We start from the raw sequence: 25,936 nt of genomic DNA, 5'->3' as shown, positions 1-25,936 counted from the left end.
AAGTATGTTTGGAAATATTATTGGCTCAGCAGGGAATTAGAAATGGGTAAGGGAAACATACTGAAACATACAAAATATCTGATAGATAAATATGCTATGCAAACCCAATCCAATTGTTTAATTACCTGCTCCAATTTTAGAAAAAAAAAAAAAAAAAGCAATGGAATAATCCATTCTTTTTGTAATCTTTTAAATATTTTTATTTTTATTATTATTTATAAAACTTGCTTTTATTGGGTCAATGAGAATTTTAAATAAAGGACAAACAGACCTGAATACAATGAAGTCCTAGGAAATGCAACAATCTATTGCCTTGAAAATGACAGTTTTATACAAGATGAAAAATAAAATTATTTTCAACTAGATGATGTCAGTGTAAAAACATGAAGCAAAAACAAATACCAAGAAAATATTTCAAAGGAAGTAGACCCATGGGAAGATAAAAGCGGTGTATATTAGGAAAACGATAACAGGATTGGCACAGAACAGGAAATTATAAATATAGATGAGTGCTTCTCAGCTCTTCTGCACCATGACCCCATACTTCAAGAGAGAAAAATTTGGGATGTTATCCATGGAGTCATCAAGAAGAGAAGAGTGGTCACCTGCTCTGCAGGGATTGAGAGACCCAGTCTGATAGTATTAGATCCCAGGTAGGCTATACAGTAGGAGAAGCCCTTGGAAATCCAGAATTAGATTCGAACAATAGGGTATGGCTTTTTGGAGGCCTTACATAGGTACTTTCTTAATCAAAAGCAATAATCTATCATCCAAGCTACAACTATTGTTGCTTAAAAAATGTTAATACCAGAAAATAGGCCCCTGAGTTATTTAGATGTCTTGGGAAATGTTAATCTCAGATCTCAAGACCTATTTTCAAAAGAGACTTAGAAATCAGGACTGCCTTGCTGAAAGGATGATCAGTAGCTGAGAACCGCTCAACTCTTTGTGCTGTGGCTCAGATTTCAAAGTCAATGAGAATCAGGCTTCTGAGTACCTGTGCCATTCCAAATAATGTCATCAGTCACCTAAAGCAATTAGGACCCTACATGCCAATTATCACCAAAGCAACCAAGTCATCTGAGTGTGTTTGAAAGTTTTATCTCAGTGACTTCTCTTATTTCCCTGCCTTGGCCTCGTCTGGGCCTTGATGGCAGAGGCAGCTGTTGACCTGCACCCTCTGCAGGACCCTCTCCTTCCATTTGGGAAAGCAGCTCCAAAAACAGTTCAAACTGGCAGTTCCTCACATGTGAATTAGCTGTTATTAGCCTGCTGATAGATGAGGAGGTTGACTTAGTCACCAGCATAACTACAAATATGTTTATAGGCACTCCTATCCCCTGACCAAATGTTGAACTCATTGGGAAACTTGCCTGCTGTGTTTTGTTTAAAATGTGAATCAAGCACTTGTTGCCAACACTTATTCTTCTTTGTCAATCACGTCCCGTGGTCTCCTGTCTGTGTGCAGCCACATGCCTATTGGCAGGGCTGCAGCGCTGATGGCTTCTTGGTTTTCCCTTTCTGCCTTTGGCTCTGGTCCAGGCAAGGGAGCAGAGGTTTAGCTGGAGAGTGTCACTGACACTGACATCCTTCTCCGACCACCTCAGCTGAGGGGAAGATGACCGTGAAACCACTCAGTAACTTAGCTCAAATTTCACTTCAGCCCTTGCCTCACATGTGTTCCCCATGTTTCTTGCAGCGGACTTGGAGGGTTTTGAGTTAGAAAGCTGAACAAACTATAGACTGGTTAATTTTAAAGGATTTTGTGGCAGCTTGCTCACCATGTTCTCATATAAGCCAGATTTTCCTCAATGGTCTTACACAACTAACTAAAGCATCCAGTGGATATAAAAAGACCACAGGAAGGCATTCCACCTTGAGAAAAAGGATTTGGATTTGGATTTTCATGGCTGAGAACTAGTAGCATGTTTATCACTCAGATGTCACAGCTGTCCCCCTGTACAGGGGAAGGACCATGAACACAACATGCACCTCCTTGCCCTAGGGAGCTCTGTGAGTCTGTGACACCTTCCCCCCTCTCATCCAGCTGGAGACACAGTGGCACTGCAACCCTGGGGAGAACAAGTATGGCACTGCATGAAGGTAAGGCCCTTGCAGAAATCAGCAAATAACTTGTTTAGGAGAGCTGCCACCTTTGCAAGCCTCACCGCAGATGCATACAAGTTGTAAACTGATCTGTTATCTCTCCTTCTGGGGGAAGAAGAAGGGGTACTGGGGGGTTGGCTGTGTTAGCCAAATTGAGAACCAAATCTGAAATCCCCAACAAGCAAGAGATCTTCTGCAAGGACCAGTGGTGCAGCACTTCCCTTGCCTGTCTGGCAATCCTGCAGGAAGCCAATGGGGCTGTCTCCATATGAGATTTTTCAGATGTGTCCCTAGCTTAGCAATAGAGTATGGCACATAAATGAGAACTTCAACAAGAAACCAGAAAAGCTCATTGAAATGCCAGCAGGCCCCCACCCCCACACACGAGACAAAAAGGACTTTCATACACACAATGTTTTTTTTCTTGTATCTGACTCAGACGGCCAAGCACAGAGCAAATTTTCACAGTCTGGGCAGACTTGGGTGGGCTCTGTCTCCTCCTAAAGAGGGAAATGTTTATTGAGGAACAGACCTTAATGGTGTGTCGAAGTGGTGTTTGAGGGAATGTGACTTGGGGACAGCTGGGAAGCAATTCAGTGACTTATCAGGCAGCACTGGTGAGAGCCAGGGCTGCTCCTTTCCCCATAACATGATTCAAGGAGATGGCTTGAAACCAGGCCTTTCTGTTCCTTGGCTCACTGTTGTTCTAAGGAATAAGCTGCATCATCCTGCAGCCTGGGTCTGCGTGGAGTACTGAAACTATAGGCACACTGGCCAAATGTCCCCACCGGGCACCTGCCCAGCTTCTCTGCACCCATCTGGGATGGGGCTTTCCTCCACCATTGCTTGTGAACATCTTCTCAGGCTGCCTGAACTCTTCCAGGGGATGTTGGAGGTTTGGGCCCTGAATTCTAGACCTCAGGACCTTCCAGATGAGGGCCCTCCCTCCGCAACTTTTCTTCCTCACTTCACTACTCCACTGTTGCTGAGCCAGATGTGTATGAAGAAGGTGATGAAGGAGGCCATCAGAGGTTTGGGCACTACTTGACCAATGCTGCTACCTTCTGTTACCAGAGACAGGGTGAGATCTTACACCGCTTGGATTCAATTCACCAAAAGATGTCTGTCAGTCTTCTGAAGCCAGTAGGGAGTGCTGAAGTGAAGGCACTTCTCTCATCAATTTTTAAGGTGCATTTCTCCTTGGGATCCATGATATGGCTGAACAGGTTTTCTAATTTATGTCTAGTCAGAATCAGAAGAGAAACCTAGGCAAATATGAATAAATTATGGTCAGCACACTTAGCTAGCCTTTGGACTGTTAATGATGTTCTGTTGTTCTGTTACATTCATTCATCCATGATGTGATTTGTGTTACAACCGAGCCTCCCTACTCTGTGCTACTGCAGAACAGCCTCTCTGGTGGATTTCTATAATTCATATCAGTAAAGTTTTCATATGTGCTAATACACAAGACAGCCAGAGAGAAGAAAGAAAGTTTGCTTTGGGGGTGGTGGGGAAATACCATTGGCATCAGACTTAAATGTTTCACTTAATAGCTTTCCTGGAATATACCCATCTTGCCAATAGGAGATAGTGACTCCAGTAAAGCCATCTCATTCACACAGCATATGGGAGCGTGCAGTGTGGGGATGATGAATCCCTAGAGCTACCTTTTGAAATGTAATAGGATCGCCTGGCTCACTCAGCTGTGCTGCCTGTTACTGATTTAACAGTAGAAGAATGAAATGCATCTCTGTATCTTTTTTTCCCACTGCAGTAAATATTTTATCTGCAGCTACCAGGTTAATAACTCCATGCACTTCATTCTGTCCCCCACAGAGAGCCCACCAAGAGCTCCCACCAAGAGCTCCCAGCCACCCCTTTGCTGATTCACCACAAGGGCAATGCCCCAGCATCAGTGCTGCTTTTCCAGCCAGCACAAAGGGCTGGGGAGAGTGAAAAGTTACAACCTTGCCATTCCCAGCTTCCCCTCCTAGAGAATCCCATCTGGGACACAAAGCCAAGTGATCCCGCATACAGAAAAGCAGCAGCCACAGGGAGAGGCATGGCCATGGTCTCCTGCCATCTCCTCAGCTCCAGAGGCTTTGCTCGTCTTGTTTGCAGTGACACTGTGGAGTCCCTTCTATCCTGCTCCTTCCTATCTGTTCAGGCCCCACATCACCTACCATCAGTCTCCTGACTTGTGGTTTTTGTTTGTTTGTTTCGTTTTGTTTTGTTTTGTTCCTTTTCTGATCTTTCCCCTCTCTGTCAGTTTTATTCCCCTTCACACTTTTCCTTCTCACCCTTCCAAATTTTTCCACCACTCTTCCCTCCTGCCTTACCCATTCTATTCTCTTCCAAACTTAGCCCCAGGGCTTATCTTCTTACTGAAGGTCTTATACAGAAAGAACTACTGGGCTTATAAAATATAACAAAAGCTCTGCTTATGCACATCTTTACTCTTTCTCCTTTCTGTCCCTTTCTTGTCCCTCTATTGCAAGTTGTAGGGGCAGAGACATGATTCTCCCGCAGATCTGCTGAAATGCATCACACACTATTGTTCTAGTGAGCTGTGAATCTACCCAGTGCTGTAGTAAAATCAAGTGGCTTAGACAAGGGATATGGTGGATATATTTGCCTTGTTTCTTGGAAACCTGAAAACCAAAAACCTGTTTAGTTGAAAATGGTTGGACATTTTTGCTCTTGGAACTGGAGGAGGGAAGGATTTTCAGCCAACAAAATATCAGTTTTCTAACAAAAAATGGAAATGTAACTAAAGCAGATACTAATAAAAATGTTCAGCTAACAATCCACTTTCCATCTTGATGGAAAAGTTTCAAGCAGCCTTAGCACACTATTTTGTATAACTGAAAATTAGTTGATAGTATTACACTTATTCTCTGAGTTATTTATATACAGAAAAGCAAATCCTCTGTGATTTACTTTTGACATGAAAGATTTTTTTGAGATTAGTCACCATAATCTGCGTTCCTGGTTAAAAAAAAAAAAAATCATTAGAAATCAGTAAAAGATCAAAACATGAAATATGAGGTCCTGATAATTCATTAGACTTCTAGTAACGAATTCTTCTGGAATGCATGTTTTTCCTTGTGTAATAAAGCTTTATATAGTTGTTTTAAATTCATCAGGTCTCGACCCACTCTCAACCCCCAAAAAATCTTGAGAAAATCTCATTTCACAGTTTCCCATAAAACCAGGTGCAAAACAGCTGCTATTGGCATGGAAGGATTCCTGAAGTACTTCATTGGTATCAGTAGCCAGTGAAAAACCATGAAATCGAAGGGATTTTTATAGGTACATACACAATCCTTCAAGAAGGTGCCATGGAGGATAGTATGGCTGAGCTAGTGTTTCCCACATTTGAGGGGAGGACATTCACGCGGTCTAGTTTTCCAGATTCTGTGAAATTTTGCAGTAATGGCTTCATTTGACTCGGTGTTATGGTTAAAAGCACCCTCAGTTTGCTCCGTGGTGATGATATGGGTGACTGCACTGGTATGCCAAAGCTTGCTGAGGCATCCACTGGAGAAAGGAGCTTTGTGGTCTTCCCTTAATGACTCTCTCAAAGATAAATGGCTTTGACAATTTCTTGTAGCGTTCATGGGTTGTTGCTGCCTTCCCCATATATCTTCCACTGAATCACTGGTTCATGTATATAGACTAAAAACTTAGTTAAGGAATTTTACCTATAACTCCATCCAAAACCAATTAAAGAAGTCTTTCCATCATTCCTCTTCTCCAGCAGCATTTTGATTCATCTCAAGGTTTTATTCCACTGATTACGTCTTGCCATGAGCTTTGCTTTAATTTATTATTTTTTTTTTTCTCCAGGAAGGTTCAGTAGGAACTGTGATTTAATTTAGCAATACTAGAAGCTAGCACAAAAGCAAGGCAATACAGCCCCAGAAACATTCACCACCTATGCCCTGTTATTCCTCCACTGAGTTGAGTTCTGTGGCTTCATGGGACGATCCTTTCAATGAACATGTTTTCATCCACCTGGAGAATGGAGAGTGTGAGATTATATACTGTAATGAAACCTATAAAATGAAGCCTAAATCATTGTGGAAGCAAAAGCTGCAGGTTCCAAGTCGCTAGCTCGATTTTTATTTTGTGTGTGTGCGAACACATGCACTTTTTTATTAGAACTCCATTGAACTACTTAGTGTTCAGCATTGATTTACAAATACATCTTTCTTAACTACTGGTTAGACACTTCATTCACTATGTATGATATTTGAGGAGGACATAATGATACATTCATAAAAGTCAAAACAGCGGATCAAATATCGATACTCAAAGAATGACAGTTCTTCTTCCAACTCTACTTTAAATGATGATTTTAAAGAAGAATGCTGAGCAAATTACAATGGCTTCAAAAAGACAAGTCACCTACTAAGACATATTTTGACTCCAATGGTTGTAAAGGATGTTTTCCAGGGCTAGGGAGGAGATACCCTTTCTATATGTGAGACTAATAACAGCGATATTCCTACTGTGAGGAAAGCATTCAATTTTCATCATTTGCTTTAAAAAGTACCATTTTGTTTTAACAAATGGGAACATAAATGAAAGATATTTCTGTGTGCAGTGCTTACATTAATATATCCCAGTGTTTTTATATCTCAGTTCTCTATGGAATAATGTTTTCAATTTCCTTCAGTCTTGTACTGAAATGTAAAATAAGACCTCTGGGCTTAAAGATACCATAAGCGAAAGTTCTTATTTGCTTTCTATTTAATTAGCATGAAACAGATCATGTCATCATTCAGGGATAAATCCTGACCTCTCTGGAGGGAGCAGAGAGAAAAGAAAAAAGGAATTTTCTTCTCTTGTCAGTAGCAAACAAGCAAATGCAGAAATGTATGAGAGTGTCATTTACCATTCTATAGAAGGGCCTCTAATCTAAAGGGCAGGCTGGCTGGTGAAAGTATCTTACCAGCAGTGGCTGGAGAAGACATTTAAAATACTGCTCAACATGCTTTGTGCCATTACAAGTCTTAATCCTGAGTAGACAAGAGTTATCAACTGCTAAATGAGAGGCATTTACCTTCCACTTCCTTGGTTACAGGCATATTCCAAGTTGGCTTATGGTTAAGAAAGGTCGCAGATGATGACAAACCATTATACAGACATGTCCATAGGCAAGAAGAAAACTTGGTCCGTTGCTTTCAAAACTGTCATTGCTTATTGACACTTCTCTCAATTTTCCATTGAGAAATCTACCTCTGGAAAAGCAAGAAGCATTGTTAACACAGCCCATAATTGGTTAGAGACGCACAGCTGAGCTTTCAAGCTCAGAGACTCTGGAGACCAGAGCACAGGGACTAAAACCAAGACATTTTCCGTGAGCAGTTCTCACATCCAAAGCCATGTCCCCTCCTATTCCAAGGAGAGGCCAAAGATGGGGACACTGGAGGCTTTCTTCACACTTTGGGTTGGCCCTGAGTAGATGAGGTTGGAAAGAAGTTTTGAGATGTTGTTGGGTATGGAAGGGATTACTTTGAATACTACTATTACAATGCTTATGTATTGTTTGCTATAACATTGGATATACAGACACCTCCAGATGCAGAACAGGTTTAGCATAAACTGCAGCAAGAAATCTGCTCCTCAGAATCTCTGTTTTTGCAAGAGCTGCATACTGGTTTTGGCCTGGGAATCTGTTGGATATTATGCACCTAACCTGCTGTTCTCCTCAACTCCAAATAGCAATTTGTGCCCATGTAGTGCAAAGCAGGTTCAAAGCCAGCCAGGGCAGTGCGCTAGCAGTTTGTGTTTATTTTTTTCCCTGGAGATGCTACTACAGGGTATAGATGCAGCAATAAACATATCTGAAATGCCAGGAGAGATTGTCTACTAAAATTCTTGAGGGTAAGGACATAAATGAGTAGAACAAGCAGGTACTGGAGAAGCAAATTAGACACTCAGCTTCCTGTAGCTAATTTAAATTGGAAATGGGAGTTGTTCCAGGTATCCAGTAAACAGGCTTGCAAATTAGCTTCCCACAGTTTCCTTATGCTGCTGTACATGCATAAAGAACATGTACTGCAGTTCATTGCTTTAACTCACTTCACTTCCAGGATCAGTGTATATCTCCATTATTTTCAGTTATTTACACAAATGATTTTATACCTGTTTGTTTATGAGCAGATAGGGTAGGAGATAAGTGAAAGTGAGTGCTGGACTGTCAATAACCAGGTAGCCAGACTCTTTATTCATGAAATGTTTCTTAAGCCTAGTGTTACCAGGGGATACAAAACTGCTTTTCAGTAACTGATATTTATCACTGCATTTAAGACAGAGAGGCTCAGAACAGCTTCATATCTTAATCCCCTTCTTTAATTCCATATGAATTAACTGGAGGCCAATTCAGGCATCAGAGAAGAAGCTCAGCAGGAAGGGGACTGCTTGCCAAAACTGAATCAGCTCCTGTTTATGGGGAAAAGGGGTTTGGAAGGGTACCCATTATTTAAGAAGGAAAAAAAAAAAAGTGATACAAACCAACCCATTACTTCAAACTCCTATTTTAGCCCTAGATTAGCATCAGTCCTTTATTCGGACTTAAGCTATATGAGAAGATATAAGTGATGTGCTTGCCCCCCAAATCTGGCTTAAAAAGCCATGTTATTGAAGATAGTGTTACTGAGCTCCTATTAGTCTTCAGCAGATAGATGCTTGTCCCATAAGCTTTAACAGACCATCCCTTCCAGTGTGCTCCCTACCCTTACACAGGTCATAACACAAGAGTGGAGGAGCCCTCTTTGCCCTGCTTTCAAATTGGTCATAGACCTATGTTTTAGTAATGCAAGGTCAAACTTACGGTTCTCGGTACCGGCACATTTGCCGACAAAGGTCAAAGCGAGACACAAGAACACCAGATCTACATGATCAGTATGACAAGAAAAGTCATTTTTTTTTCTGGGAATATTCAATTTGCTACAATGTCCATTTAATTTGAATGCTAAAGGCAAAAAAGAAATCAGTATTTCCAGTTCTGCTCATTCCTTATATGGTGAAATGTTAGATAACTTGTGTTATTTATAACCTGCACATTTGGTATTTTTTTGTAACGGGGGGGAGGAGGAGGACATAGTGGGCAAGAAGATTGTGGATTTTTTCCACTCTAACCAAAGTATTAAGAATTAAACTGTGTCAGAAGAGCAGCCAGCTTTATTCATATGCCTTGTAGAAAGACAAATCTTGAGCTGGGCCATTAAAATTGATGAGGTTTATGACTTTAAAAAAAAGGCACTTAGTCACAAACCACACAGGCCATAATGAGAGGTAATGAACACTGATCTAGCTTTGAGCTAGAAGCTGGTCTTTAAATATCTGTATTTCAAGACCTCCGCACTTCCCAACTCAGTTATATTTCTAACAATAACATGTTAGAAATAACGTTTTGGACTTACAGAGGTGGAAGATGTCTCATGTAAGCTCCTGGCTTTCTCCCTGCCATGGCCTTGTTGCATTTCAATCACAATGAGCTGCCCAACATGGCTGTGCCAAGTTCCCAGGTCGGATGTGCTCCATCCCCCTGGCACTCTTGTCCAGGCTGAGTTGTATGATCTGGTCATTCACTCACTCACCCACAAAAAGATTTTGCCACCAGAATGTTTAGCCCATTTTTTTTTTTCATCAGTGTCATTGTTCTGACACTAGATCCTGCCAAACCACACTAAAATGACTATTTTCCCCTCATGGTGTTTATGTCATGCGTAGTGTGGAGCAGATCCATACCCTAACCCCAAGCCTCACACACTGGTCCCTCTTCCAATCCCCAACAGACTTTTATTTCAGATGTGAAGTGAAGGTCACACCATTACTCCATCACTTACCTCAGTCCCCTGATTACTGTGAAATGACATTTCTTTGCCATGTTCATGAACTGGACCTTTTTTTGAAATCAGGAAACAGGAAATTTTATTTCATTGAAATCACTTCAGGACAGATGACCTTTACATTAATGTATGTGGCAAAGAGCTCATTCAGGCATCCTGAAGGAAGATGTCATAGAAAACTCAGAGGGTACATAAAGCTGCCCTGTATTATCTTTCTAAAATGTCAGTTATTGTCTGCTTAACAGCATTTAACTCGGAGAAAAACCTCATTGCATACAACAGTCTTTGCCCTAACTCTTCATTCAGCAAAAGCAATGATATATGGAAGATCACAGGTTATTTCTAAACCAGTAATAAGCCTAAAGCAAAGGTAAGTAGGGCATGACATGTGGATTTAAAGGCAGTCTTTAGCTGTGGTTAAAGATTGCTTGCAGATGTTGACTACTGATTTTTTATTTTTTGCCTTACTCTTCCTCTTAGAATATTGTTTTCAATGTCCTCATTGTCTTATTAGCTTTCCCTTCCCCCTGGATCCAGCAAAATGCAAAAGGAATGATGGTAGATGTTACTTTTTCCTGTTCCATGGCAGAAAGGAGTGTAGGGTTTCAGAGACTGTAAACTATTTCTTCTGCACTGAGAGACTGACTGCATGGGTAGAACCCATTAAATATAGCTATGCTGACAGTATCGCTTCAGAGAGTTCTGTGGGAAAAAATCTGTCTGCACTATGTTGGTACCTCAAGCCAGGCAGAGAGCTGTCTTGATAACTCATTCAGATAATGAATAAAATGTGGAATGAATTCCATGCAGGATCAGCGCTCTGTTGATGTGAGAACGGGTTGCAAAACGTACGACAGGATCCTCCTGTGGCTGTTGTTTTAAGCTTTTCAAATACCATAGATTGTATATGCTAAAGTCAGGCTATTATTAAAATAAACCCCCCAAAACTCCAGAGAGTTAAGATATGGTGCGGCTTCCTTTGAGCTCAGGTCCCCTTATCACTGAGATATGTTGTATGTGAATGCAATTTATATAAAGTTCTTTAAGACTAGAACAGCCTGTTATTTCTACCATGCCCAGGAAAATCAGGAAAGGTATGTAGCAGCAATAAATCAATTATTTCGTACAAATTAGACCAAGATACCATTGCCTAACAGCAGTTTTCCAGATGGTTGGGATGAAAGGTGGACTGGGCTGGAGGGAAAGGGAGGATTTCTAGATAACTAGAATAAATGGGTTGCAGTTTAGCGGAAGAACTGAAAAGATCCAGAGGAATGACACCTGTGTGCAGGGAGACATATCTGTGAGCTTAGGTTATGGCAGTGGGTTGGCAGAGCAGATTTAAACAAAGACATTTCCTAGACAACATCAAGGAGATTAATTCCTCACAGTGTTGGATTAGGAGTAACCATGGGGATGGGAAATGACAAAATTGGGGTCATTTCTAAATATTGGGGGCAAAACATACTTTTCCCTAAGAGAAAAGAAGCAACCAGGGCAGGCACTGAAGGAGGCAGTAGGAAAATGCAGAAACAAGAGGGCAGCCCCAAAGTCAGCTGCACCACTGCTGTGGGCAGCCGAAAACAGCTGCTGGTAGCATCGGATGCTGTGTCCCTGTGCACAAGAGGAGGATCAGCTGTTTTCACTCTCTCTCCCTGGGCTAATTGCCACTCTGCCATTATGCATGTGGTGGAAACCATTCCCTCGACACGCAGGGAAGCCTGTGATGTGGCGTGTCTGTACTCACCCAGCAACACTCCCACCCCTAAGTGACCCAGGGCGCCTTCCAGCTACGGCTCAGAGAGACTGGTCCAGCACTTCCTCAGACTGGGATGTTGAAAACAACAGTAAGTAGCAAAAACAAAACACAAAACCAAACCAAAACAAAATTTTTGATCTTGCAAGTCTGTTTCAAATGTAACTCCCAGAAGCAATAGACTTTTTGACTGAACAAAGCCTGTGAGTAAAGAAACCAAATTCCCCATGTGACTGCTTGGGAACTAAGCTGGCTCCTGAGCCCAGGTCCTATTTCCTCCACTAGCATGCTGTATAGCCTTGGGGGGAACTGGGACCCTTCTGAGTTCCAGTTTCCCAAGAACAAACTGTTTAATAGTGATGTGATTCATCAGGGAAGAGAAAGTGCTGATGTTAATTAGCTAGGAATTAATGTTAACTCATTAATATATGTACTGAAGAATATTAAAATATTAAATATATTGTTATTAATACACTAATATTAATTATTTTAAAGTTCATTCACTCCTAATCATGGGAATAAACCCATTAATGTTGCTGAAATATATTTCTACATCTATACATTTGGGTTCTCAAAACACAGCGTAGTTTGTTGCAGTCTTGATTGTGAACAAAAATGGGGTGATTGCATGAGTCTAAGGACACATAGCTTCAAAACCCCAAAAGTCCCCGACTACCCACCACAGGTGGCCATTTGGGAGTGCAAGTAGCTGAATCCAGCCCGTGAGGCAGTTTTGTATGCCCCCCATTAACAAACCAAGCAGATAACAAGTGTTTCTGCATGTATTTGTCAGTGAGGACTCAGCAGGTCCAGTGAGGCATTGCACAAATGCTGGGATCACCTCTGAACATCTGGCTGGGAGCAAGCGTGGCTCAGGAGTACAGGAAAGCTGGCTGTGATAAACCAAATAAACCCTGCTAACTCTCTGCATAACAGGCCAAAGTGTCTCTCCCTGCTAATTCCAGAAGGCAATTTGTCACACAGATGATTTGGGATGAACCTGAAAGAACAGCTTTTCACTCCGTGGGAAGCAAGAAAGACTCAAAATCCTTTTGTTCCTACACCTAAAATAGTGGTAAAAAAATACATGCTTTGCTGGCGAATTTTTTGCAGTGTCACACAAATCTCCACAACTTTCCCAGCACCCCTAAGGCAATTCTTCAACAATTCTTCCTCCCATCACTGGGTTTGCTCAGGTCTAATTGCACTTGGGCAGCTGCTGAGAGCACACCATGCAAAAGTGATGTAGCTCATGGGGGGCACACTCTGAAGGAAGAAGGCAAAGACAGACTTGTGGCACTTCTCCCTTGTGCAGATTTTGTTCTGAACTTGGTCCTGGTGCAGTGTGAAGCAGACCCACACTTTACTATAATTTAATTACAGCCTCTCCTCCAGGATGATGTGACAATCAAAATCAGTTGAGGGCTCTCACCGGGCACTCAGGTCTCAGTCTCCACCTTGCGTATGCTCTGCACTCATCCTGCTGCCCGCAAAAAAATGTCTCTTTTTTTCTTTTTAAATACAGAAAACAGCTAAATCAGCAATATTTGGATGCTGGACATCTGAAAAAAGAATCACCCATATAAACAGCCTGAATGAACCTGTTGGATGGCAAACTGTTGCCAACCAGACTGAATAATTTTTCTTGCAGATATGTTTTTGCTATTTTCTCCTCTGAAAGCAATAGAACAGCATAGCAGAAAGAGCTGCTTTCTTCTCTAATGCACGCACCCATCTTCAACAGCTTTGTTAAGTCCAAAGAACAGAATCTCTGTTCCCAGTAATGATGCAAGACCTAACTACTCAAATCCTACATGTAATATTGGCAGACAGGAAAATGATTTCTGGATTGTTTTTCTTGTTCTTAAAACTTGTAAATTCAACAAATGTAATTCAGATGTTATTGCGAGGTAATAAACATGGAACCTCCCTACCTCAGTGTCCAGAAATTTCAGGGACAGATATATTTAACACAGAAATAGTGAAACAGAAACATGGACCTCTTTGTGAACATGGCAAGGGAAAGCCAGAGAGCAAGGCGAGAGAAGAAGGATTGTTCTGAGGTCTTTGTAAGTAAAGAGGGTGGGTGGTGCAAGATAAAATCAGGAATTTGACTTCTCAGGACAGATGGATTTGAAAAAGAAAAAAAAAATCCACAGGCCAAACTAAAAATGGTTATCATGGTGAAGTTATGGGTTGTTTCAGGCTGCCAAAACAAATAGCTTGCATCCCAAAGCAGTAAAGGTTACATGCATGGAAAATGGAGCTATCCCTGAGGACTAACTAACATACTGCAATTATTATTATAATTCTTGAGAGAGCTTTGAGAAAATCAGGGCACGCTGAACTACCTAGTCTGACTGCATCTATGAAAGTCTTGAGAGGAGATGTTCCAGCTGAGAAATGTTTTCATATTCCTAGTTTGGCTGAAATCAGCTAATGCTGTTTGAGAAGCGAAGGCAGTATTTCTTCAGCAATTAACAAGAACTGTTTGAGGTTGCTGATATACTGAAAATGCAATGAATTTCAATAAGTTTGAAGTTATTTCCTACTACAGCTTGTGCCACTTCTGCAGGAGATATTCCCAAGTAAAATGCAATCACTTCTGGAATTAAATTAATGTAAAAAAAAAAAATTAAAAAAAAATAAAAAAATAAAAAAATCCGCACTTCTGAAAATGTTTCATGAATCTCTTTTTATCTGCTATTTTAGTAAAACTGCCAAGGTATTCTGAAAGGCAGTCTCCAGTCTTGCACTTACACCTAATGCAGCCTTTCTGCAGGGCTTAGTGCAGATTTAGTTATATCATTACGTAATTACTATAGATTTACATTAGCTACATAAGAATGTTACTTCTTTTTGGAGCAACCTACATGATTGCAAGAGAATGTGTAAACTCCCCCATGTCCCATCTTCCTTTCGGGAGAAGGATGGCATAATGGTTAGAGGAAAAGAAGGGACACTGGGATCTCCTGGGCTTCTTTCCCAGCTGTGCAAACTATTCAGGAATGGCTTCTTTTCTGCAGAAATCAATGAAGCTGTGGTGAACTTTCCTGGGAACACGATAAAATACTTAATCTCTCTCTGCCTTCCTACCCTGTCCTGCAAGATATCAAGCACACTAGCTCAGCCAGTGCAGCAAAGCCCTTAAGCATACACGTTTTAAGTGCTGAATTGCTGTGGCTAAAGCTAGGGCTTGCAGTAAGCGTGTATCTAAGTGCGCTGCTGCTTCCAGAGCCAGGAATGAGTGGGGGGTGATTATGTTCATCTACCTCCAAAGGATGTTTCAAACATTAAGTAACGAGATTCTTGAAGACTGGTCACAGGATGCAACAACGTGAGATTATCTTTTATATCCTTATTCTTCATACCTATTAATGGAAGTAGATGATAGAATATCTCTATCTATACATACCCAACATCTCTCCCATCCTGTCAAGGCAGAGCACTATCTGGCAAAGAAGCAGTGGTTTCAGGTTTGAGGAGGGGGAATAAGAAAAAGGAAAAGCTGTTTGTAACACATTAAGCAGATACAGAATTAGAATTTTATACTCTAATCTTCCCGAGAGAAGCCAAAACCTACCTACAGGGTGTGTTGAGTTAGTTCCTCATTCCTTTTTTTTTTTTTCTTTTTTTTCAGCTTCTTTTGAAACCATTGAGTGCGGAGCATGCCTTGCCTTGGGGGAACATACTGCTGAGCTGTTACTCACGCTATAAAAGGGTGCCACTTCTCTCTCCTCCCTTTGTTTGAGGCCCCATTTTGAGGTGAGGAATGAGCTGATTAGCCAAACCACCAGAGCCTGGGGCTCACCAGCCCTGGGGCATGCAGAGGGATGAGTTTGGGGGTTCAGTCTTGGTGTCTGGCTCTCGGGAGCTCCTTCTGGCTGGGAATTCAGCCCAGCTGAGGAGTGCTTGAGCCTGGGATCATGGTGGGGCTCAAGAGCACAGTCTGGAGGCTTGGTATATTGTATAACTTTGTTCTAGTCTGGCAAGTATGATTGGAATAAAAAGTTTGGTTTGGGAGGAACAGTCTCCCATGAAAGGTTGTAGTTTCTCTCTCCTTAATGATTGCCTTTATATAGGTTGGAGATTAACAAGACAAAAAGAGGGTGTCCTCTAAAATTTAAAGCCAAAACTCATCACATTCTGAGACATCTCTGGAGTCTACCCCTCTTCTACTTGCTTTCTCTTTGGCATGTGCTGATGGCTGGCCTACTGCTGAGACCAATGCAGGGTCACATTGATGCCCAAGTGTGGTCAGTCTCAGGTCCTTTCCCCTTCCACATTAGCGCAGCATATGGCTGAGGCACCTCACAGGTCTCAAGGGCTGCAAGAAAAAGGGGAAATTCCTTACAATTTATAAATTTCATTGAGTTCATACATCTCCATGAACCTGCGGCTTTCCAGCTCTCTAATGCACTGCTATGTGAATGAGGAGAAAATCATCAATGCAGTCAGCAACCTACCATGAAATTCACTGATTAAATTACTGGATAAATATTTGAGTGGATCTAGCTGACAGGTATGTCATGCATGCAGTCTTAAAATAGGAAGGTAATGGGAAATGAGGGAGAAATGAGCCAAGGAACAGGAACTGGAATGTGATTTCTGGTAATACAGCTCATGTTCATCAGTATGTTTTTAGCAATATAGAGGACGTGTGTGGTGAAACTGAGAGCAAGGCACCGTCGTTAAAATAAACTGAGAGAAATTGTAGCTATGGAGAAGCAGAGCATTAAGCAGCAGTTCTCCGGGAATAAAGCTGGTGAATGAATTTATGGGGCTTTACATTGGCTGAATCTGGCAGGTAGTTTTTAACATGCTCGCAAGAAGCAGACGTAGCTATTTCCAGTAAAACCCTGGGAAGCTGTGGTGGGTGTGGGCTTATTGGAGAGGCACGAGGCTCATGCTAGCCTCTGATGTTGGTGGACTTGGGGCTCTGCATTGGCTGTGTCATCTGCCGTCTCCATGATGGTTCTCCCTCTGCAGCCTGAGGATCTAGTGTCTAATTTAAAAGATGAAAGGAGCGGGTCGTCCTGTTGTACAAACACATCAGGTCAGAGCATGGCAGCCAGCAGGACTGCTCAAAAGCTGTCGAAACAAGCACACGTGTGACTCTGGGCAACATCAGCAAGGGCAGGATTAGGCATCACCACGTCCATCAGGTCAAGCCTGTGAAGGTCTCTAAGGACCAGCTGATCATATTTGTGTCATTCAGAGTCAACAGTCTGGAAAGTAATTGCTTTAAAACACACCTAATTCATTTTTGACTGATTCTGCAAATGTTTCCCCTTTCCTCAATGCTCCATTGACTGGCCCTGCAAACCATTCAGTGTTGGCCTGCGTGGTGTGTGCAGTCGCTTTGCTCCTTGATGTTACCTCATCAAAGAGAGCTGAAAATGGTATTTCCAGCCAGACAGTTTTCAAAAGTGGCCCATGAACTCGCTCTGCCCTGTGCCCTCCGACTCGCCATTAGATAGGTTTCCTGTGTGTCAGTCCAGCTACAGATAGGTGATAAATTTAAGATTGCAAGATGCTGACCAAAAAAAATAAAATCACGACAGGCTATTTTTGGTTTCAAAAGAAATTTCTTTCGCTAGGTCTTTCCAAGCCCTCACCTTAATGTACAGCTGCAGTAGACAAGGAAAACAGGATGCAGGGTTGCAGTGTTGGAAGAATCAGGCGTAAATCAAAGGAGACAAGCTAGTCCCTGTGTGTTGCCTGGGTTAGACCTCAACCTTTGAGCAAGGTGAGCAGTTCCTGCTTGCTGGGAACTCTCCCTGCAGCAGCATTACCCAGCTGCTAGAGAGTTTATACTGGGCATAGCCATGTCTCACTTTTTCCTCCCACTGTGTCACCTCCTTCCCTTGAGCTGACAAGTGATTTAGACAGCCTGCCCTGCTGGCCCTGCATTTGAAATGTAAATCAAACACATGGGACATAAAGCTGGGTTTCAAAGTTGACTATTAACTAGGGCGGAAGGGGTGGCGTAGCAAAAACAAACAGTTCCAAGTTCAAGTTTGAAACCATAAGAGCACGCTCAAAAGCCTTCCTCCTTTTCCATCGCCAGCCAACGTGAGGGTGAGCAATTCTCCCTGGGGCAGAAAATATTCAGTAGTCCCTGACTGGGAATTAGAGATGTCAGTAACTGATAATATTCAGTGATTTGATTCAGTTCTGCTAAGCCCACCGACATGCAGCAGTTTCCTGGGCTTGGCCAGGTGAGCAGCAAAACCTGCCTGGATACAAAGTGGGATTCCATTGCTTTCAAGGACAATGCAACAGGAAAAAATCCTCATCTTTTTCTGAATTCCCTAAAGCAATATTTTAGATATAATTTACTCTGATCAATGGGCCATGTAGACAGGAAAGTGTCCTGGGACCCCAGCCAGGGAACCTTGGGCACATCATTGCATCTTTCTGCACCTCAGCTTCCCCGTTTTTGAGGTGACAGCACCTCTGAAAAATGATTTTTGGAGAGGGAAGCAATGCTGTGGTGCTGCCCAGCAGTATTTCCTTATAGACCCAGTTCTCTATTTCTGCCTACACTGCCATCAAGAGCAGGAAGGGCTCTGCAGGCATGTGTGTGTGTGTGCACAGGCAGCTTCTCTGTCTCGGGGCTCAGCTCCACCCCAGTGCTCTCTGAAGGCAGAAAGCACTAAGTGCAATTTCACACAAGGCGCTAACCAACCTATCTGTTAATAACATTCCTTTGTTGATAGCTTGGACTGCGTTCAAACAGGTTTGGTCGTCTCCTCCAATATGGGAAAGCATTATCCAAAACCATATAGGATTATAATCATGCAGCAGTCCTTCTGTAAATAATGCTTCATTCTAGTGAAGTAAACCGCTCTGCTCCTCATTAGGCTGCATCTAAGAGCAAGTTGAAGCCAATTTGCTGGAGTAGCAGTGAGGATGTCATTGCATGATCTTCATTTCCACTAAACAACTGGATATAACTCTCTTTATTTTTAGGCTAAACATGCTGAGCTTTAAAATTGTGTTGATTATAATGTAGCTTTTAAATGATTTGTCGTGGCTGAAGGATTTTGCACATGAAAGTTGCTACTAGCTGATTAGGAAAAAAATCCACCATTGCTTCTTCTATTGCTTAGGAAATTGCAATCCTCAATCTGCAGCTTGAAAAGCATGTTGCCATGGAAATGATGCTTATGCTGTCGTAAATAAAAGTATTCTAGGGTCACCAGGGTCTGCAGCATAAACAGGGGTACAAACACTGTCTGGAAAAGTGCCAGAGTGGTTTAAACATATAGGAAGATAATTTTAATAGTACTTCACTTTCACCATTATTGTCAGAAGGACTGATGAAGGTTAACATGTAGCCATAACCTTGGCATGAAAACAAAGCAGAAAAAATCTTAGCTATTAGTATCAATGAGAGTACAGAAAACAATATTGTAGCCCTCCTGACCAGTGTTTCTCCACTCAGTCAGATCATTGTTTCTCACCCATTTTACACACATTGAACAGTGAAATGCATACGTGTACTTATTCAGGGGCAGTTTTACTCAATTCTTCAACACAACTCATGAGACATTAGGAAAAACATTTGATGTTACAAAATGCTGTATCATGGACTACCTGATCATACAGTGAATCTTCCCTGATTCCCCAGCTACATCCCTACATCCTACATCCTACATCAAGCAGAGGAAATTGGCCTTTCCTTGGCAGGGAAACATTCTGGAACAAGAACCTGTCTGAGGGAAGGAGCCCTTGTGCCTTTCGCTGCTCATGTGTGAACAGGACAAAAGGCTGGGAAACATCTCCATATGGGAGCAAGAGACAGCACTGACACCATCAGAAGAAAGAGAAGAAATTAAGGAGACATGAAGATTTCTGTAGGAATGTGCATTTTGGAGCAGGAAAAAAAAAAAAAAAAAGTAAAAATACGCACGTTTTTGTTATATTTAAAGGCAGAATTGTATCAAAAGAAGTGGCTTTAAGGAAAGGTGAGAGACTTCTCTTGATCTAGAAGAAAAGCTGGGAATTGCAGGCAAAGGAGGATAGACTGGCTGGGATGGCAGGACCCCAGCTAACCTCCCAGTCTGGAAACTGAGGCACAGAGGTTTTCATCTTGTATTACTCTCCCGCTTATGTTATAGCATCTGAAACTTTCTCCACATGCCCTTTGTGGCTGCTATTATGTATAGACTGAACCTTACAGCCAGAGCTCTGGGCAATGTGAGCTCCATCCACACGGATGGGAAGAGCAGCAGGTCTCCTCCAGAGGTCTCCTCCAGAGGTCTCAGGACACCCGGGCCACCTGCTCCTGTTTCCATGAAGGAACACCATTGCTCCCAGTCAAAGCGCTTTTATGTTCAGCAAATGCATGAACATCTTTGGGTTTATGTCTTAATAAGGAACTGAAATAAGGGAAAAACAGCAAAACTGAGAGAGGCCAAAAACAGAGGGGGTTTGGGATGCATCAGTTTGTGTGAATTTTCAGGAGGAAAGCAGGCAGTTACTGTTTCTGGTAGGTTCTTAATTGTTCAGTGGACTGCTCAATGGCATTAAATGGGCCATACTGTGAAGCTGCCTTGGGCATTATCAGATCAAGGATACATGCTTTTCTCCTTGTACTTTTAATACCCACACAGGCACTTAGAGCACAGACAGTCACTTTAAATAAAACTACAGAGATTGCAAATGCCACAGCTTGCTTGTTTACTTACTGTTTCTTAGTCTGCCCAAAATGTGGAAATAATGTTTCCAGAGATGCTGGAATTCATGTGTCTGTTGAGGATCCTGGCTCCTGTCCTGGATGATATTGCATATTCAAGGGATGATTCATTCAGTCCTGAGAGGGAGGAAGGACTGTACCAGCTGTACCACCTCTCCTTTGCTGATTGACAGCGTGGAGATGTTTCCACGGGGAAACCTGTGGCTCCAGGTTAAGCCAGCAATTATGGAGCAAACAAAAGAGAAGTGGAAAGGAGAAATGATTCACAGGGAGAGGAAACAAAAGAGAATTGGGAGGTGATGCCAGGCCAGGCTGATGATGAAACTTCCATTTATCTCTGCTGAAAATGTGTGGAGGATTGTGCGTTTCTTTCGTGTGTAAGTTAATGATGTCCTTTGCCATCTGCAAGGGAGGATCTGGGAGGGAACAGATCTTTGGGCTTTGTCACCCCACGCCTGCAAAAGGATGGAAAAACCTACAGCCAGCAGCCCTCAGGGAAGATGAGTATGAAAAGACCCAACCCTGATAACCCTGACAGCTCCACCAGATAAAGTACTTTCAAGAAATGGGTTCTTCTTTTGTATTCCACTGTTTAAAAAAAAAAAAAAAATGCTGTCCCTGCTGGGATGGGAACTGTGTGGGATACAGGGCTGGTACCACGCGCATTACACACCTCGCCATGGATTTATCGCAGAAGGGCTGGCCAAGGCTTTGAAGGCAGCTGACGGCTCCCAGCTGGCCAAAAGCTCGCTCGCGTGGCCTCTGCAGCTCCTTCAGGGGAACAGGGTGGGAAAACTGGGCTCAAAGGTTGCCCAAATGACCAAGAGAAGAAAAATTCCTCCTGCCACTCCTCTGCTAATCAAAGGGGTGTGGAGAGGAAGTTACGATCTCTCATGTCCCGCACTGCCAAGCAGAAAAGAAATGGATTTTATGTACTGAATACACAGCCAATTACTATATTAAGGGAGAAGCCTTCGCGCTATCAAAATCAGTCTTGAAATCAATCTTGCCTGTGGTGTATTAGGTTGCTGCAAGCAGCCATGTGTTCCAAACTCCCTTAAAATGCCTTTCCAACACACCTAATCTGTTTACTTCAGCCCTTGGCTGCCGGCAGTACCTGGGACTTCACCTCGGAGGTTTCCTACAGTTTGTGATCTGAACAGGTCAAAGTTTTCAGAGGCGGGGAGAAGAGAGGCAATTCTTCCCCTGCCTGTACAAAGCTACGTGCCTCTGAGCTACTAATTTAGAACCAATGAATCAGAAATAAGTAACATGAAAACCGTCCAACATTCGTGTTTGCAGAGCACCTCCTCGGAGCAGACAAAAGCATTGTGTCAACAGGGAAACTGCCATTGAGAGTCTGCGTGGCGAGCGGCCGGCTGTGTTTAAACAGCTTTGGCGGAGATGTTAACGTGTTGCCGGGGAAGCGAGAGCCTGCACCGATGTAGGTGCCCTCCTGCACCCAGAGCCGCTGTCCCCACCACAGGGACATGGAACTGTGCCTGCACTCACCGCTTTGTGTTTTCATCTTTGCAGCTTGAAAAGGCAGCTCTTCCAGCCGCTGGTTAATGCTCCTCCTGCAGAGACCACATTTTGTGTATATTTAAAAATCTTGGGCTGGATAACACTTTGACCTAAAATAGAATAGGTTCTTGGGCTGGTTTGTTTCCTTGTTTGTTTGGTTTTTCTGATACTGCCTGACATTCATAAGTTTCAAAAATATTTTCGTTGAATAAAACCTTTTCCAGCTTAAAGAACAAAGGTGGCCAGACTGTGGCTCTGCCCACCTGCACACCCTTGTGCATGTCTCTGGGTGCTCTGATGACATTGCTAGAGCAGCTCTAGGACACACAGACACATCTCAGACCACCAGAACAGACAGACGAGTTTGGCACCAAGACCTCCTGGGCTGTGGCAATCTGCTCCTGCTTTCGTGGGGTGAGGTCGCTAGGGAAATCAGTGTCATCCCATGCCTATGAACCATTCCCCAAATTTTCTCTTCCCTCAGGCTCTCAGTGTGTGTCACACGAGCCTGGGTTACACGAAACACTTGACCCATTGCCCGAAGGACCAGAAATTATGGTTCCCACGGGCACAGAGCAATTACCCTACAGGAAGAGTGAAAACGTCAAGGAACACGTAGCACTGCGATATATTGTGTTACCCAGAATACGTCTATCCACGTATCAATCTCTATTGACACACACCTATTTCTCCGCATGGGTGGGTATATATTTATATGCACCAACCTCCAAATACCTCTATAAAGCCAGTGAGTTTTTATTATCCCCACTTGCAGATGGGATAGCGATGGTACAGAAAGTGCTGCGAGCCCTCTTGGCTGCCCTTTCTCAGGAGGGGAGAGTCTGCATCTTATCTCGTTGGGAAATGTAACGGAGGGAGCCGAGTCCTCCCAAAAGCCAAGTAGCTCCTCGGAGCGGGAGTCCTGCTCAGCTCTCACTTTGAATCGTGCTGGCAAATAAACATGAAAGTGAAAACGGTATTGTGAGAGGGTTACGCAAGAGCGGGCGGATCCCGGGACTGAGCCATTGTTCCAAACATTTAATTAACTTTATGAAACCTGATTAAAGGAAAATCTTTAACCTCCAGGGAAATCCCATTTTCCTTCACTTCCCATACCTCCTCAATTTTCACAATGTAAGAAGGGAAAATGTTATTTCAAGGCATGAGTCATATCAGCTACAACCTGATCTTTGCATCTGTCATGTCCTGCAGCTTAAATAATCATTAGCAGTGACACTAAACGGGGACACTTCTGAGGCAGCATTTTTCCCCCGTTATGCCATGACCTGAATTGCCACCATAATTTCTAGACTTTGTGTCATCCTGGCACAATGACAAGCATTCACCCACGCTCAAGAACTAAGAGTTCGTCTGCAGGGACAGAGATACCTTTGAGGACGCAGCATCTCAGATACAAAGTGTTAATGACACACCACGGCCCGGCTTTGTAGCAGCAGGGGCTGTTTGCTTTGGTCACTGCAGAGAATTCCTTTGAAGGCAGGAGACTGAAGCACCATCTCCAGTGACTCCCCATTTAACCTTGAGCAAATCACTTACCCTTTCTCTTCTCCTGGATGTAGGGATAAAGCCAGAGTAACCTCCCTCGGGGGTACTGTGAACTTTAATGGATGCAGCCAGGTACCGAAGATGTGCAGGTGGAAAGTGCTATTGCAAAGTTACTTTACTAGAGATTTTCTTTCAGCTGCAGGGTGTTTACGATCAAGCACAGCTTCCCTTTCCTTTCCTCTCCCCCCTCCCCCCTCCAAATTCAGATGTGAATGTGCTGCATATTGCCTCTCCTAGGCCTATTTTAATTGTACAGCACAGCCAGCCCATAGGAGACCTAATCCCACAGTCTAATCTTGGAGGCAAGGGACAGCTGACTGTCAGAGGAGCGCCCTTGAGGCTGCACTGAGTGTGATACAGCTGATGAAGCCGCCCCGCACAGCTAACACGGGACAACCAGGGCCCTGCTCACCCTGCCTGCAGCTCTTGGACAGTGACAGCACATGGGTGGCATCACACATGCACCATGGCCCTGGGTCATCACCTGGTTAACAAGGGCCTGGGTATAGGATGGCTATCTGGACATCCAGATCTAATTCTCAGGAATACACACATGGTTTTAGTCCTTCACAAGCTTATATAAGTAGATACGCATATAAATACATGATATAAATACATCCTCTAGCAGCAACAACGGTCGCTTATGTGAATCTTCAATGGTTCTTTCCATCTGTAGATCTCGCAGGACAAAGGTGGGAGATCCCAGAAGTTCATGGTCCATTCTGAAAAGGGGAAAGATTACCTTTTCCCATTGTTGCATGCATGTCTCATGACAAAAATAACAATAATAATAATAATAATTAATTATGATACAACAGATCATTCTCACTACTCATGTCTATGAAGAACAGGCACTGCTTTTGTAGACACACACAGACATCAACAAGGCAGAAGCTTTATTTACAGGATGAAATTCCTCCTTCAAAAAGTGCTAGAGACGAACCAAAGGAATATTAATGCAACATCATGAATACCAAATGCATTAAATTCTGATTCAATAAAAGGCAGACAGCTGGGTATTCTGATAAAAACGGGCCTTTATTTTTTAATTCTTCCTTTCATTACCTGGACTCTGTGTTGGTCAGAGCAACAAAATGTAGTTTCTTTGATATGCAGCAAAACTGAAAACAATCTTGCAAGTAGCACAAAACAAAAACTCCCACAAAAGGGAAAGCTATAAAATTTGAGAGGCAACAAGGCTTTCAGAAGTGCCAGCTTCCCAGTGCAATGGCTGGAAGGGTGGCCTGGCCTGGCGGCAGTTCAATCATTTTGTAACGAAGGACAAATACTTTCAACATCCTGAGAAAGAGGGCAGAGGGGAGGGGGGCACGGCTCCCTTGCTTTCCCTCCTCCTGCTATTCTTTCTCCTCCCTCCCCCCACCCCTTGGATTTTCAATAGCTCTTTAGTGTTTCCATCAAAGGCTTTTACCATTCATCGTCCTTTCTGGTGCCTGCCTTCCACCTGCCTATCCATCACAGCCCTAACCCAGGTCCCCTTTTTTCCCCCCTTTGCTATTTTTCATGCAGTGGGATTTGTTTATAAGCTTCTGTATTACCTAAGCTTGAGGGCAGGAGGCTGCTGGGGGGAAAGTGAGAAAGCAGGATTAAGGAGTAATAATTCAGCTCCGTTGCATTTCCATCTGAACGGTCATAAAATGTGCAAATCCTTTTCCTGGGAATTTCATGTCAGAGACCTTCCCTGCTGCTGCCCTTCATGTACTCCCTCTCATGTGAAACCTAGCCTCGGGAAAACTGCTTGCAGCTCCAAGGACACCAAGGGGCACGGCGGAAGAGCAGGGAGAAGGCTCGTACCAGCACGTGAGCAGGCAGGCACTTCAGATGCGGCTGCAAGCTACAGACAAGGGGGCGGGAGGCAGCAGGGGCTGAATCCAGCAGGATGGGAGCAGTAAATGAGGAGAGACTATTTAATCCAATAGCTCCCAGCACCCCCTGCCTATAATCAATTAGCCTGGGTAAAAAATAAGTTAACTTTTCAGGACCATTCACTCTGTGAGAAAATGATACAGAAGTATACATGATTCACACCCCCATCAGCTTGAAGAGTTTCTACTGTCTCCTTTTTAGCTCATCAACTGTCACGAAGCACCAAAATAGGCATTTCTAGACCCCAAAGGCCCACCAATAATCCATATTTGATAAAACTCTGTCAGAAGGACCACAGAAAGATATGGGTTAATGAATCTTTGTCATTGATTCAAACAGAGGTCAATGTGGCTGGATGTGGCTTCTATGGGGAGGAAGAGACCAAAAAGCTGAGTTGTGTGGGTGTACCCTTGCTACCTTAAAAAACACAACCAGAACAGCAAGTAGTGTTAAAAAAAAAGACTGTCTGGATCTACTCCCTTAACCTAGTGAGCCTACAAACCCTGTCTTGGTGGAACTTCATGCCATGTT

General features: G+C 43.0%; 1 protein-coding gene across 1 annotated transcript in view; it reads right to left on the bottom strand.

Moving 5' to 3' along the window:
* Window positions 1-229: 229 nt before the first annotated feature.
* The window catches only part of PDGFA (platelet derived growth factor subunit A), a 61,163-nt gene continuing 35,456 nt past the window's right edge, over window positions 230-25,936 (bottom strand). The window contains exons 7-8 of the transcript XR_014572632.1: window positions 7,178-24,243; window positions 230-6,126 (exon numbers count right to left, since the gene is read on the bottom strand). The gene's annotated coding sequence lies outside the window, so the exon portion shown is untranslated. The remainder of the gene's footprint in view (window positions 6,127-7,177; window positions 24,244-25,936) is intronic.

This window comes from Anser anser (assembly GCF_964211835.1).
Source record: "Anser anser genome assembly, chromosome: 15".
Lineage (NCBI taxonomy): Eukaryota > Metazoa > Chordata > Aves > Anseriformes > Anatidae > Anser > Anser anser.
This window is presented reverse-complemented; position numbering and strand designations above follow the sequence as displayed.